This window comes from Pinus tabuliformis, chromosome 4_2 (genome assembly GCF_031772625.1).
Source record: "Pinus tabuliformis cultivar Carrire ecotype Pingquan chromosome 4_2, CPIR1, whole genome shotgun sequence".
NCBI classification, from domain to species: Eukaryota; Viridiplantae; Streptophyta; class Pinopsida; order Pinales; family Pinaceae; genus Pinus; species Pinus tabuliformis.
Window position 1 is genome coordinate 314,362,908 of NC_142304.1, and position 14,816 is coordinate 314,377,723.

Below are 14,816 nucleotides of genomic sequence, written 5' to 3' on the forward strand. Positions count from 1 at the left end.
GGGAGCTACAACCCCCTACTTCTTTTCATAAAGCATCAGATGATCAACAAGTACATAACAGTTACAGTCCACTACAGATATCAGATCAGCAATAACAGAACTAACCCAGAACACTTTATCAACAGAGAAATTCAATCAACAGAACATCTTAAGACAGAGACGCAGTTTTCCCTTCTGTGGCCTGCGACCAGACGCAGTTAACCTTCTGCTCGCCTGCGTCCACACGCAGCGATCCTTCTGCTGTGCTGCGTGCCCACGCATTGTTCCTTCAACTGCATTGCGTCCTATTGCTGCAGGGACGCACCCAAAAACACTATCGCGCCACGTCCTGTTACTGCTAGGATGCACCCGAAGACACTATCGCGCCGCATCCTGTTGCTTCAAGGACGCACCTGAACCTTGGTCGCCCTGCGTCCCCGCGCAGATCTCCAGATACTGAACTGCGTCCCGGACGCACTTGTACTTCGTCTACCCTGCGTCCCCACGCAGGTATCCTCCTACTGCATTGCGTCCCGGCGCACTTTCCTTTTACTGTACCTGCGTCCTTTTGGGTATGAATGATTTCAAGACTTTAAGTGTAACCCAAACAGTCAGATCTACAGATCTGATCTTGCGCCAAAGAGATCTCAGTCCTTCAGTAGATTCGCCTTTTAGATCTAGACCAGATCTCACCTCATAAGATATTCAACCAAAGACATACAAAATCCAAATGATCTCCTTTGCTTTATATAGGCAAGCTCCTCCTCAAAACATGGAACAATACCACGAGCCGACACCATAATAACACAATACCGTCAGCTAGATACCAAGAGTAAAACACAAGAAACCCCCACGTGGGCTTTCCTCTGCCTAGAAATGTGTGCACTGGGTGGACGCACCTCCTGAATGGCTGGCCTGCGACTCTGGACGCGATCCCTGCATGGTGTACCTGCGGGTACGCACGTTCTGAACTGATATCCTGTGTCTTTCTTAATTTTTCATAAATTGAGAGCCCTGTCATGGGAGTTGCCATCAAGTACAACATCTGTAACATATAGCCATACCAGAAATCATAATGCCAACAATCTTCCCCTTTGGACTTGATGGCAACCTTACAAACTTTAGCTTCATTCTCCCCCTTTGACATCAAGGGCAAAGGGTTATGCTCCCCCTAAGATCATGCTCCGCCTGAACGAGATCTGTTAACAAATCCTCCATGAAAGAGATAGAGACATATTGCAGCTATTTCCAAGATCTCCTTCTGACCATCCTCCATAATGCCAACAATGCATTATATGCTCCCCCTAAACCTGTACCATCAATCAGAAAAGGTTCAACAATAAGATGATGCATCAACAACCCCCAGCTTTTGCCTGAGGTACTCAAAAGTGTCCCTGGGCAATGGTTTGGTGAGAATATCAGCAACTTGTTCCTTAGAAGGAACATACTCCAACTTGACCTTCTGTTCAAGCACTTGTTCCCGGAGAAAATGATACTTGATTGGTATGTGCTTGGTTTTTGAATGCATAACCGGATTCTTTGAGATGCTGATTGCACTTGTGTTATCACATAAGATGGGGATAGGTGGTGTACAAGTGATTTGAAAATCTTGCAAAGTCTGCATCATCCAAAGAAGTTGGGTGCAACAAGATGCAGCAGCAACATATTCCGCTTCAGCTGTAGACAATGCAATCGAACTCTGTTTCTTGCTGAACCAAGATACCAGTCTGGAACCCATAAAGAACGCACCACCACTTGTGCTTTTCCTATCATCCACGCTTCCAGCCCAATCTGCATCTGTATAAGCATGAAGAGTAAGATCTGTATCTCTAGGATACCATAAGCCATAATTTTGAGTCCCTTGAAGATATTTGAAAATTCTCTTCACTGCCTGAAGATGAGTCTCCTTCGGATTTGCCTGAAATCTTCCAACTATTCCAACTGCATGCATGATGTCCAGTCGGGTACCTGTCAAATATAGTAAACTTCCAATCATAGATCTGTAGGTTGGTTGATGTACTGCTGCAGATTCATCATTTGCACTGAGACTACATCTTGTCACCATGGGTGTACATACTGGTTTTGCATCTTCCATGCCATATTTCTTCAAAATCTGTTTGAGATACTTGTTTTGAGATAAAAAGATTCCTCCTTCTTTTTGTTGGATTTGCAAACCAAGGAAATATGTCAGTTCTCCTAGCAAGGACATTTCAAATTCTTTCTGCATGACCGAGGCAAAGCTTTGACTCATAGCTTCTTCATTGCTGCCAAAAATAATGTCATCTACATACACAACAAGTATTAGCAATTTGTCATTTTCAACTTTTATATACAGATTGCTATCTGCTGAACCTTTTGAAAAACCTTGTTGATGAAGATATTTGTCCAACCGGTAGTACCAAGCCCTTGGAGCTTGTTTGAGACCATAGAGAGCCTTTTTCAATCTGCATACAAGATTTGGATCATTTCCAAGAATGAACCCATCTGGCTGTTCAATGTACACTTCTTCTTCCAAGTCTCCATTCAGAAAGGCTGATTTCACGTCCATTTGAAATACTTTGAAGTTTTGAAAACTTGAGAGAGCAAGGAACATTCGGATGGCCTCAAGTCTTGCAACAGGAGCAAAAGTTTCTTCAAAGTCTATTCCTTCTTGCTGCGCATACCCTTTACAAACAAGTCTGGCTTTGTTTCTAATTACTTCTCCATTTTCATTCAATTTATTTTTGAAGACCCATTTTGTTCCGATAACATTCTTATCCTTTGGTCTAGGAACCAGCTCCCAAGTGTTGTTCTTTTCGATTTGCTCAAGTTCTTCATCCATTGCTTTCACCCAACATTCATCTTTGCATGCTTCTTTCACATTTTGTGGTTCAGTAGAGGAGAGTAATGCCAAATAGCTTGAGGCTTCTGCAACTGTTCTTCTTGTTTGTACACCTGCTTCTTTCTGCCCCACAATCTGAGATTCTGGATGATTCTTCTGAACATATCTGGATGGAGTCTTTTCTTCTATTCTTGTTTGCTCCTCTGGCTCTTCTTGAGGTTCTTCTTGAGGTTCTTCTTCTTCATCATTCTGTCTTTGAGGGTAGCCTTCATCTTCTTCGATGTCTTCATGATGTACTTGCCTAGGAATGTATCCCTTCTCATCAACCACTACATCAATGCTGTCAACAATTCTGCCAAGTCTTTTATTGTAGCACTTGTATGCTTTGCTATATGGAGAGTAACCAAGAAGAATGCCTTCATCTGCTCTAGGTTCAAGTTTGCCAAGCTGCTCATCAGTATTCTTGATATAGCATTTGCTCCCAAATATTTTGAAGTGCTTTACCGAAGGAGTCCTGCCACTCCAAAGCTCATGAGGAGTTTGAGTGCTGTTCACCCGGACATTTGTTTTGTTGAGAATAACAACTGCAGCATGTGCAGCTTTACCCCAGAAAGTTGCGGGAGTTCCTGATTCATCAAGCATAGCACGAGCCATTTGTTGGATTGTTCTGTTCATTCTTTCAACAACTCCATTTTGCTGAGGAGTTCTAGCTGTAGAGAATTCTCTCCTTATCCCATGTTCATCACAGAAATCGAAAAATTCATTTGAAGTAAATTCCCCACCTCTGTCGGATCTGAGGCACTTAATTTTGTGACCTGATTCATTTTCAACCAAGGCTTTGAAGGATTTGAATTTTTCGAATGCTTCATCTTTGTGCTTCATAAGTCCTAACCAGACAAACCTGGAGAAATCGTCAATAAATAATATCAAGTATTCCTCTCCTCTAGGTGTTCTTTTCCTGAATGGACCACATGTATCTGTATGTACTAGCTCAAGAGGCATGCTAGCTGATCCTTCTTTCTCTGGAAAGTTAGTTCTGGTTTGTTTTCCAAACTGACATGATCTGCATATGGTGTTGTCAGGAATTTTGATATCTGGAAGATCGCGAACTACCTGATATTTGCATGCTTTCCTTATTTGTGAGAAGCTTAGATATCCCAACCTTCGATGCCATAACCAGTGCTCTTCATCCTTGCTCAGATAGCATTGTTGTTGTCCTTCTTCAAATATGTACAGATTATTTGGAGTTCTTTTGCCTTTGAGTACTGTTTTACCTGTATCAAGATCACGAACAAGACATCCATTCGATCTGAAAATAACCTCGGTTCTTTGATCACACATCTGGCTGACACTTAGAAGATTATGCTTCAATCCATCAACATACAAAACATTTCCAGCTTTGACCTTTTCTTTTAACTGAGCAATGCCTTTTCCTTTTATAGTTGCAGGAGTATCATTTCCAAAAGAGACTTTCTTTCCCTTTTCTAGAGCAGAATAAGATTCAAGTTTTTCTTTATCACCTGTCATATGCTTCGAACATCCACTGTCAATGTACCATAGATTTTCCTGTCCCTCTGCATAAAATGCTATTCCACATCTTTCTGTTTGAGGTTCCTTTATTCTCCATGTTTTGGTGCTTGAGGCTTGCTCCTTTTTCTGCTGAAACCTGCTCCTGCATTCATATTCTTCATGACCAAAGTTATTGCAAATAGAACATTCGACTTCATTATCAAGAACCGAAAAGTTGTTATAGGTCCTTTTTGTAATCCCCGTCATACTTCTTTGTTTTTGAGCTTCCCTAGTCATGATTGTTTTATATGCAACACATTGAGCTGCTTTGTGACCAAAGTTATGACAAGAAAAGCATTGTCCATTGAAGAAACTTCTGCGGTTATCGAATCTACCAGCCAACTGATTGTAATTTCTATTTTCATCTATTCTTGGACCAAATTGAGAAGATTTTACCTGTGGCTGGTTCACCCTTAAGATGGATTGCCCTTAATAGTTTCTGTTTGTAATTCGTCCCTGCTTTACCTGACGATCTTCATTGTTCTTTTGCTCATTTCTTCTTGCTGCATCAAGATAACTCTTTGAGGTGGATGCTTGAGAGGTTTCTCCATTGTAGCCCAGACCTGTCTTGTTTAGAGGAGACCGCTGCACATTGATAATCTTATCCAAAGTTTCAGATCCTTTGACAAACTTAAGATTAATAGCTTTTGTTTTCTCAATCTCTTTTCTAAGACCAACAATTTCTCCTTCTAGTTTTTAAAGATGTTTTTCCTTTTCATCAATTTGAAATTGTAGAGTATCAATGATCACATTCTTTTCTTCTATACATCTCTTGAGTCTAGTGATTTCATCATAAAGATTATCCACATCTATAGCATCCATATAATCATCATCTTCAAATGCCATTAATAACTTATATTCATTACCTCGTTCATCTTCATCACTGTTTGATAGACCATCACTATCTTCATGGGTGTAGTAGCTTTTCTTATTTGCACTTTGTTTCTTGTTCCATCTAGCAGGTTCCTTTCCTTTATCCTTATAAGGACATTTTGCAGCATAATGACCTACTCTTCCACAAGCAAAGCATTTGAAAGGTAGCTTACCTCTGAACCTTCCAGAACCCCTTTGAAGATTTCTGACAAAATTTGATTCTTCTTCCTCTTCTTCTGGAACATGGCTTGCTTCATAGTAATCTTCTTTGCCTGATGCCTTGAAAGCAGCTTCCCTTCTGTCTGATGGACCTCCCTTTCTCATTTCATAAGCAGTTAGAATTCCATGTAGCTGAGACATAGTGAGAATTCGGAGATTTTCCTTTTCTTCTATTGCAGATACTTTAGATTCAAACTTGGGGGATAATGATCTTAGAATCTTTTCAACTACTATAGCCTCTTTTATTTCTTCACCCAAATTTTTCATACAATTAACAATCTCATCTACCCGAAGAAAATAATTAGCCACACTTTCATCATTATACATCTTGAGAGTCTCATACTGAATCCTGAGAGTTTGAAGTTTAGCTTGCTTTACCTGTTCATCTCCTTCATAGCTCGTGACCATTTTGTCCCATATCTCTTTTGCTGATTTGAAGTGCATTACCTTCATGAATTCCGTTTGGGATATACTTCCTAATAGAGTACTGACTGCTTTTGCATTTGTTTCATACTTCTTTTTCTCAGCTGGATCTGTAGGAGTAGCTGAAGGAAAAGCATAGCCTGTTTCTACAATGTCCCAAACTTCTGTACCAAGAGATTGAAGATATGCAGTAACTCTTACCTTCCAATAATTGAAGTTTGTCCCATCAAAAACCGGTGGCCTGATTGATGCTTCTCTCTCGTAGTTGCTCATGATGAAGAATCTACCTTCAAGCGATCAAGCTTATCTGAAGGACCTGCTCTGATACCAATTGTTGGAAATAATACTGAGAGGGGGGGTGAATTAGTATTATCTAGCAATTTAATAAATCTTCCTTATTTGATCTTTGAATTATTTTTGCATGTCAGTACCATAAAATAATGAGCATGAACAAAGAAAACAGATAGTCACACCAAAGAACACAAGATGTAAGGTGGAAACCCAATGTGGGTGAAAACCACCTGCTGCAATATGTCTCTATCTTCTTTCAAATTAGAAACTTCTTTTTACAATGATTTTGTACTGGTGCAGTCCTTTACCAGTACGCAGGCTGCAACCTGCAAAGAGCTACAACTCTCTCTCTCTCTCTCGTTTTCCAGTCTACTCCTGGAAGGGAGCTACAACCCCCTACTTCTTTTCATAAAGCATCAGATGATCAACAAGTACATAACAGTTACAGTCCACTACAGATATCAGATCAGCAATAACAGAACTAACCCAGAACACTTTATCAACAGAGAAATTCAATCAACAGAACATCTTAAGACAGAGACGCAGTTTTCCCTTCTGTGGCCTGCGACCAGACGTAGTTAACCTTCTGCTCCCCTGCATCCACACGCAGCGATCCTTCTGCTGCGCTGCGTGCCCACGCACTGTTCCTTCAACTGCACTGCGTCCTATTGCTGCAAGGACGCACCCAAAAACACTATCGCGCCGCGTCCTGTTGCTGCTAGGACGCACCCGAAGACACTATCGCGCCGCGTCCTGTTGCTTCAGGGACGCACCTGAACCTTGGTCGCCCTGCGTCCCCACGCAGATCTCCAGATACTGAACTGCGTCCCGGACGCACCTGTACTTCGTCTACCCTGCGTCCCCACGCAGGTATCCTCCTACTGCACTGCGTCCCGGCGCACTTTCCTTTTACTGTACCTGCGTCCTTTTGGGTATGAATGATTTCAAGACTTTAAGTGTAACCCAAACAGTCAGATCTGCAGATCTGATCTTGCGCCAAAGAGATCTCAGTCCTTCAGTAGATTCGCCTTTTAGATCTAGACCAGATCTCACCTCATAAGATATTCAACCAAAGACATACAAAATCCAAATGATCTCCTTTGCTTTATATAGGCAAGCTCCTCCTCAAAACATGGAACAATACCACGAGCCGACACCATAATAACACAATACCGTCGGCTAGATACCAAGAGTAAAACACAAGAAACCCCCACGTGGGCTTTTCTCTGCCTAGAAATGTGTGCACTGGGTGGACGCACCTCCTGAATGGCTGGCTTGCGACTCTGGACGCGGTCCCTGCATGGTGTACCTGCGGGTACGCACCTTCTGAACTGATATCCTGCGTCTTTCTTAATTTTTCATAAATTGAGAGCCCTGTCATGGGAGTTGCCATCAAGTACAACATCTGTAACATATAGCCATACCAGAAATCATAATGCCAACATGTAGTGCTATGAATATAATGAGATGAAGAGAGTTTTATGTTGTTTCCTCTTGGTGTTTGTTGGACCTTTACTAGAATATTTTGCGTGCCTCCCATGAAACACTATTTTTCATTACAATTCATCACATACCTCCCTAGCATCTTGGGCATCACATGTTCTACTTCCACCTAGTTTTCTCATCTTCAATCGCTATGGTTTCTTGGAATTTTGGGCAATATTTATATTTTGTCCCTTGTTAATACATTGTAACATTTGCTAACAGTGAATTCCATGCACCAACAATGTGGGGATAGAGGTCCACAGGGCCAACCATGAGACTAAACCCAGGCTCAAGATGTCACAACCATTTTCCACTCTAATAGTCCTCCTGAAATTCAAGAGAAAATCCGTCAACTTGAATCCTCGACCACTAGTGACCAATAAGCCTATTCTGATTTAGAAATTCAAGTTGAGGTAGCCAATTAGGTTCTTGATCCTCAACACACCAAGGGAAGATGGAGTCAAAACCTAAACTTGATTACCTTACACAGTTAAATGAAGAGTCCCTTGGGTAGGGTCTTGAAGGACAACCATGAATATCATAATGATACGATCTATTCCCTAAATGAAAAAAAAAAAAGTGCAAATATACCAATGCTCATACCTTTCTAGTTTGGATTCTTGACTTTATCACCTAGAAATCCATTTCCAATGTTATCTAAAACCTCCTACACTAGCTAGAACTAATTCTCAATATTTGGCCCCACTTACTCCATATGACTCTTGATGTTATTTTTAGCCACTTGAATTATTTTTTACTATTTGTTGTTTAGTTTATGTTAATTGCTATGAAATTTATAGTGAAAATTGTTATCATTTTGAATTATCTGAACTCTTGTCCATAGTCAACAACTTTTATTTCCCTTCACGAATACTTTACCAGACATAACATGAATAGTGATATCTTTTGTTGTTATATCAAGACATTTTTAGGCAATATAGTAAAAATTGACAAAAAAATCGTAACTCTTATTTTAATATTTTTAGTATTATTTTCCTTAGGAGCCCCATTTTATATAGAAAAATACTCCTAATACGAACACTACCACTTTTGGCTAGGGCTAAGGTATGCCATGGTAACCCTTGGCCCCCCAAATTGCCAAAAAAATTCTTTTAGGGCCTTATAATGGTTGTAGAAGTTTGGGACATGAAAATCCATAAAATTACTACTAAGTAGACATAGAATTATAGAGTTAGACAAAGAGGTGGGTGGTTGTCGACATCCACCAAATCACAAATGCAAAAATTCATTAATTATCACTTAGTAAAACCTTACTTCTATTAATAGTAAAAAACAATTAGGATTTGAGACTCTCTAGAGAGGGCTACTTGCAGCACTAATATTTTGACATGAATCCAAGGAATGTACTATTTTGTAGATTAAAGGCCGATTATTTTTTTTCAGTTATAGATTACAATTCCTAACATAGGCCCATTCATGCAAACATGGCATAGCTGTTTTAGAGGAAAAGTAAAGACATATAGCAACATAATTTATAGTAATAAACTAAAAAAAAAGTTGTTTCATGAAAAATAATCTAACAAACTACCCAAAAGAATTTATAAAACCCATTTCTAGATTTTAGTGTGGAAATCAAATTTGCATAAAAGCCCTAGTTCTTGAAATCATCATGAGAACTTGTGTTGGGACATTAAGCTAATGATACAAGGGCTCTGCTAGTGCAAATTCATTATCATGAGTCTAATCACACTAATAATTCATCAATTAGGGCCTTAATTTTCTTTACACCATCTATTGAATCTCACAATCTAAAACCACTTAAGATAAATAACAAAGTAATGCCAAGGAAAGATGACATACTAGAAGACTTCCATGTCACAATCGTTAACCTTGTGTGTGTTTTTTGCAACATTACACCAATGCAATTCTCATAGGCATTTAGAGAAATGACTTCTAAATTTAATACCCAAATGTAAATTTTGCATTCTCTCTCTCATTAGAAAAAATCCCTAAGTCCAAAATACTACCCAAAATTCTTTAGATCAACCATTTCAAAATTTTACGATTAAATGCAAATTTGCATGAAAGCTCTAGTTCCATAAATCATCATAAAATATTTGTTAAGACAATAAGCTAATGGTACAAGAGCTCCCCTAGTTCTAGTTCATTGTCATGAGAGTGATGGTACAAATAGTTGATCATTTTTTACCTTAGTCTTCAAATCCTTGGTTTTTATTTTACCATGTTTTAAAATTCACAATACAAAGCCACTTAGAGAAACATAACAAAGTGGTTCAATGAAAGATGACATATCAGAAGACTTTCATTTCATCATAATCAACCTTGTGTTTTTTTGTAGGGTGGTACCAATGCACTTCTCATAGGAATTTAGGATAGTGATTTCCAAATTTAATCCCCAAATGTAAATTTTGCATTCTCTATCTCTCTACAAAAAGCCCTATTTTAAGAAATATCCATAAAGTGTAAGAATAATTCGATAAGACTTGTAGGAGAAGGGGAACGCTAATGATAATCCATTGTCACAAGTTTAATCAGGGTAATGATTCATTGATTTGATGGTTACACTTTTATTTTTTGTATGAGAAGTAACTTTCATCTTATAGCGATATAAGGAGATGTGACAATATAGTCTGAAGGGTAGAAAAATAACACACAACTTTAGAATTATTTGATGTTAACCTTGGAAAGTGTACAAGAATAGGATAAACGCTCACATGTTTTTTTAGATGATTTAGAAGCAAATATATCCAAATTAACCCCAAATAATATTTTTTTATTTAGGTCTTATTAGCGAAACCGTTAATTCTAAAAAATTATTAAAAACTAAATGTGCTAAGTCATGTGACTCTTTTAGAAAAGAGCACCTTACTGAGGATCATTTTCTCTCTAATACAATTTATGTTTCATCAATCCAAAACCAAAATTTATTTTTATTAGAAATTACAACTCATAACATTCTACCATTTATTTTTATTTTTGCAACCTCTAAGACAATTATCTAACCAAAAGTTTATAATTTCGCAATATCTAAATTTAACCCTAAAATGCTTGCTATCATGGTAAGTGGATGGGAAGTACCGCGAACTGTCACTTTCTTTAAGACATGAAACTCTCTCACCTATACAATTTGCTATAATCTTAATGTAATTAGTTCTCATGATTGGTTAAACCGAAGACGCAGGTCTATATATCCTTACATCGACTTAATGGTCGTGCGAGGTCAAGAACGGCACAGTTTGGATTTAATGGAAAATGAAAAGGAAGATCCTGAACAGATCAGATGACCTAGACGAGTGTAATGGTTAAATGGGACGTTACACCGAAGTAGAAGGTGACTTCAAATGTGATATTTACATAAGTGAATGGCATGGGTTTGGGAGAGGGTTCAAAGGTTTGAGTAGGAGATTTGGAAAATGATGTAAGGCTATGATGGGGAGGAGGAGATTTCAAAGATGATGTCAGACAAAAGTGGCGATGAGGAGATTTCAAAGATATGTCCGACAAGGTGTTGAACAGTGGAATTCATCTACAATTGAACAGATGAATTTCCACGTATTAATCACCAAGTGTTGCGAGTAAATTCGAACTGAGCTATTTCACGTGCTTTGGCGGCCCACGTTTTAGTCACCGAGTCTTGTGAGTAAATTAGAACTGAGCAATTCCACGTGCTGTGGCGACTTTGTGCAGATAGATGTACCACGCGTGTCACTGCCACCATCCATTTTGTCATGCTAGTTTGGTGTTGTTTTTCTTTAAAATACCATTCAAAATAGTCAAGGAACTAATATCCATAGCTCTGAGGCTCAGATTCCTTCATTCATGTCTCAATTCATGCAATAGTATAGACGTGTTGGAAAAATGGAAAGACACGAAGATGATACTAAGCCATTCATAAATGCTTTTTAACTTTCAAGTAATACGCTCAAACGATTTAAAATTTTAATAAAGATTATTTAGTAAGACCTAGCACAATACAAAAGAATTTAGTAAGACCTAGCACAATACAAAAGCATTTGGATCAACTATTTCAAAATTGAACCCTTGAATGTGAATTTGAATCAAAACCCTAGTATTAGAAATAATCACAAAAACTTGTGTTAGGACATCAAGATAATGGTACAATGGCTACCCGAGTGTTACTTCATTGTCATGAGTCGAATGACTACTAATAGTTTAGTACTAATAGTTTAGTGACGTGGGCCTTAGTGCTAATTCATTATCATGAGTCGAATAACACTAATAGTTTAGTGACTTGGGCCTTGGTTCACCTTTTACCATGTGTTTAGAACTCACAATCCAAAGTCACTTAGAGACATGTAACAAAGTCGTGTTGAGGAAAGATGACAATACAAGAAATTTCATTTCAGCATCTTCAATGTTGTGTTTTCTTGTAACATGACATGAACACATTTCTTATAAACATTTAGTTCAACCATTTGCAAATTTAATATATAAATGTAAATTCCGTGTTTTCTTTCCCGAGAAAGTCTTATTTTGATATATATATTTATAAAAAGAAGAATAATAAACCATGAAAATTATACGAAAAGGAAAGCCTTAGTGCTAATCTATTGTCAGGACCAAATTAATGGTTAATTGATTTGATGGGTATCTTTTTATTTTCTCATCAGTAAAAACTGTCTACGATAAATAAAAACTCAAAATATTAGCGTTTTTTAGGTTATCTTTGAAAGGTATATTATAGGAAGAAAAAATCCAAGATTTTATCGCGATGATTTTCAAGTAAAGATATATAAATTGAATCCCACATTTCTACTCTAAGTTTTAGTGGGAGAAACCTTAGTTTTAAAAATTATTAGGTGATTCTCAAGTAAAGATATACAAATTGATCCCACCTTTTCCTCCCTCCTTAAATTTTAGTAGGAGAAACCTTAGTTTTAAAAACTATTAAAAAAAGAATGTATTAATTCATGTCCACTAGAAAAAACACAACTCTAATGTCAATGAATTCTAATGTTTGTAATACAATCTACATTTTATCCATCCAAGATCTAGTTTGGTTTTTGCAACTCATATCCTTCAACCTTTCCAAAACACATGGAAAAATGTTCATAATAGAAAAAATATATATCATAATTATGTTTTCTTAACTTTCAAAAATATGTTTTTTTAAATAATAAACCACCTAAAAACATTTAAAGTAACTAGAATAAATAAATAATAATTAGCCACTAACTACCACTTTGTTAATGCATGAAACCTTCCCACCATACAAACTTCTATATTGTTCATGTTATTAGTTCTCATAGTTCCTTAGAGCAAAGACCCAAGTGTATGTGCTCCGGTCTAAGATTCAATTTTCTTAAACATGGTGTTACCGTATTTTGTATGGGAGTCGTCTAACGAGACAGAGGAATTGCTCGGATGGCCAAAAGTGGTCGGAACTCAGGTAAAAAATTTCAAAAAATCTTGTTGAGGTAGTGTTTGAATAGTATTTTTGATGATGGGAATGGATTCAACACCATCAAAAATGTCTAGGACACCTAAAATTTTGAAGTTTAACAGCTATAACTTGGATTTACAAAAATCCTTGCCAGATTTTCTCTAAACATGACGAGAATTTCCATAACTTTTCGAGCAACTCCTCCGCCTCGTTAGACTACATGTTTTGTATGTTTCACAGAAAGTATTAGTAAGTTTTATTACGATACCTTCCATCAACATGCCATTCCTATAAAGGAAATATAATAAATAATTATAGGTTTTATATGAGATGGAATATTTTGTTTAAAAAATTAAATATATAATATGAAATTTTAATTTTAAATGAATTAAGTGAAATCGATAAGTTTTTGGTTTTTATTTAAAAAATATATATTTATGTAATAAGTTTGTCGATTTTGAAGTAAAGTTTTTGGAATTTTAATTTGATTTTTCGAACTTTAATTTGATTATTCGCATTTTTTCTTTCTCTTTTAGATTAAAAAAAATGCTATATAAATATGAGATATGAGTTTTTAGAAATGTAATTAAACTTATAAAAGTGAAATGAATTTTAAGAAATAAATTAAATTTTAGTAAAAAATTATATAATTTTACTTAATATCAATAATAAATCAATAAAAATTTATTAATAATAAACTAAAATGGTTATCAATTCAAGAGGTCAGGTCACATTTTTGGGAAAATCTAGGTAGATAAACATGAAGGGGTTTACAGATCTACCCATCACCAACCAAACTAACAAGGCCTTACTACAGATCTACCCACCACCAACCAAACTAGCAAGGCCTTACCCCAAGGACATAGAGGATATTTGACCCCATGACCTCAACCAAACTAGCAAGGCCTTACCCCAAGGACATAGAGGATATTTGACCCCATGACCTCAACCAAACTAGCAATACCTTACTACAGATCTACCCACCACCAACCAACCACCAACCAAACTAGCAAGGCCTTACCCCAAGGACATAGAGGAGATTTGACCCCATGACCTCAACCAAACTAGCGAGACCTTACTATAGTTCTACCCACCACCAACCAAACTACCAAGGCCTCCAAACTACCAAGGCCTTACCCACCACCAACCAAACTAGCAAGGCCTACCCCAAGACATAGAGGATATTTGACCCCATGACCTCAACCAAACTAGCAAGACCTTACTATAGATCTACCCACCACCAACCAAACTAGCAAAGGCCTCCAAACTACCAAGGCCTTACCCACCACCAACCAAACTAGCAAGGCCTTATACTATAGATCTACCCACCACCAACGAAACTAGAAAGGCCTTACCCCAAGGACGTAGAGGAGATTTGACCCCATGACCTCAACCAAACTGGCAAGGCCTTACTACAAATATATGCACCACCAACCAAACTATCAAGGCCTTACCCACCACCAACCAAACTAGCAAGACCTTACCAATAGCAACCAAACTAGCAAGGCCTCACCCACCATCAACCAAACTAGCAAGGCCTTACCAAGGCCAACCAAACTAGCAAGGCCTTACCCACCACCAACCAAACTAGCAAGGCCTTACCAAGGCCAACCAAACTAGCAAGGCCTTACCCACCACCAACAAAACTAGCAAGGCCTTACCAGAGGAGATTTGACCCCATGACCTCCCAATAGGGAGGTACTTAACAACATGAAGATTTGACCCCATCACCTCCCGATAGGCGAGGTACTTAGCAACAAGAACTTGACC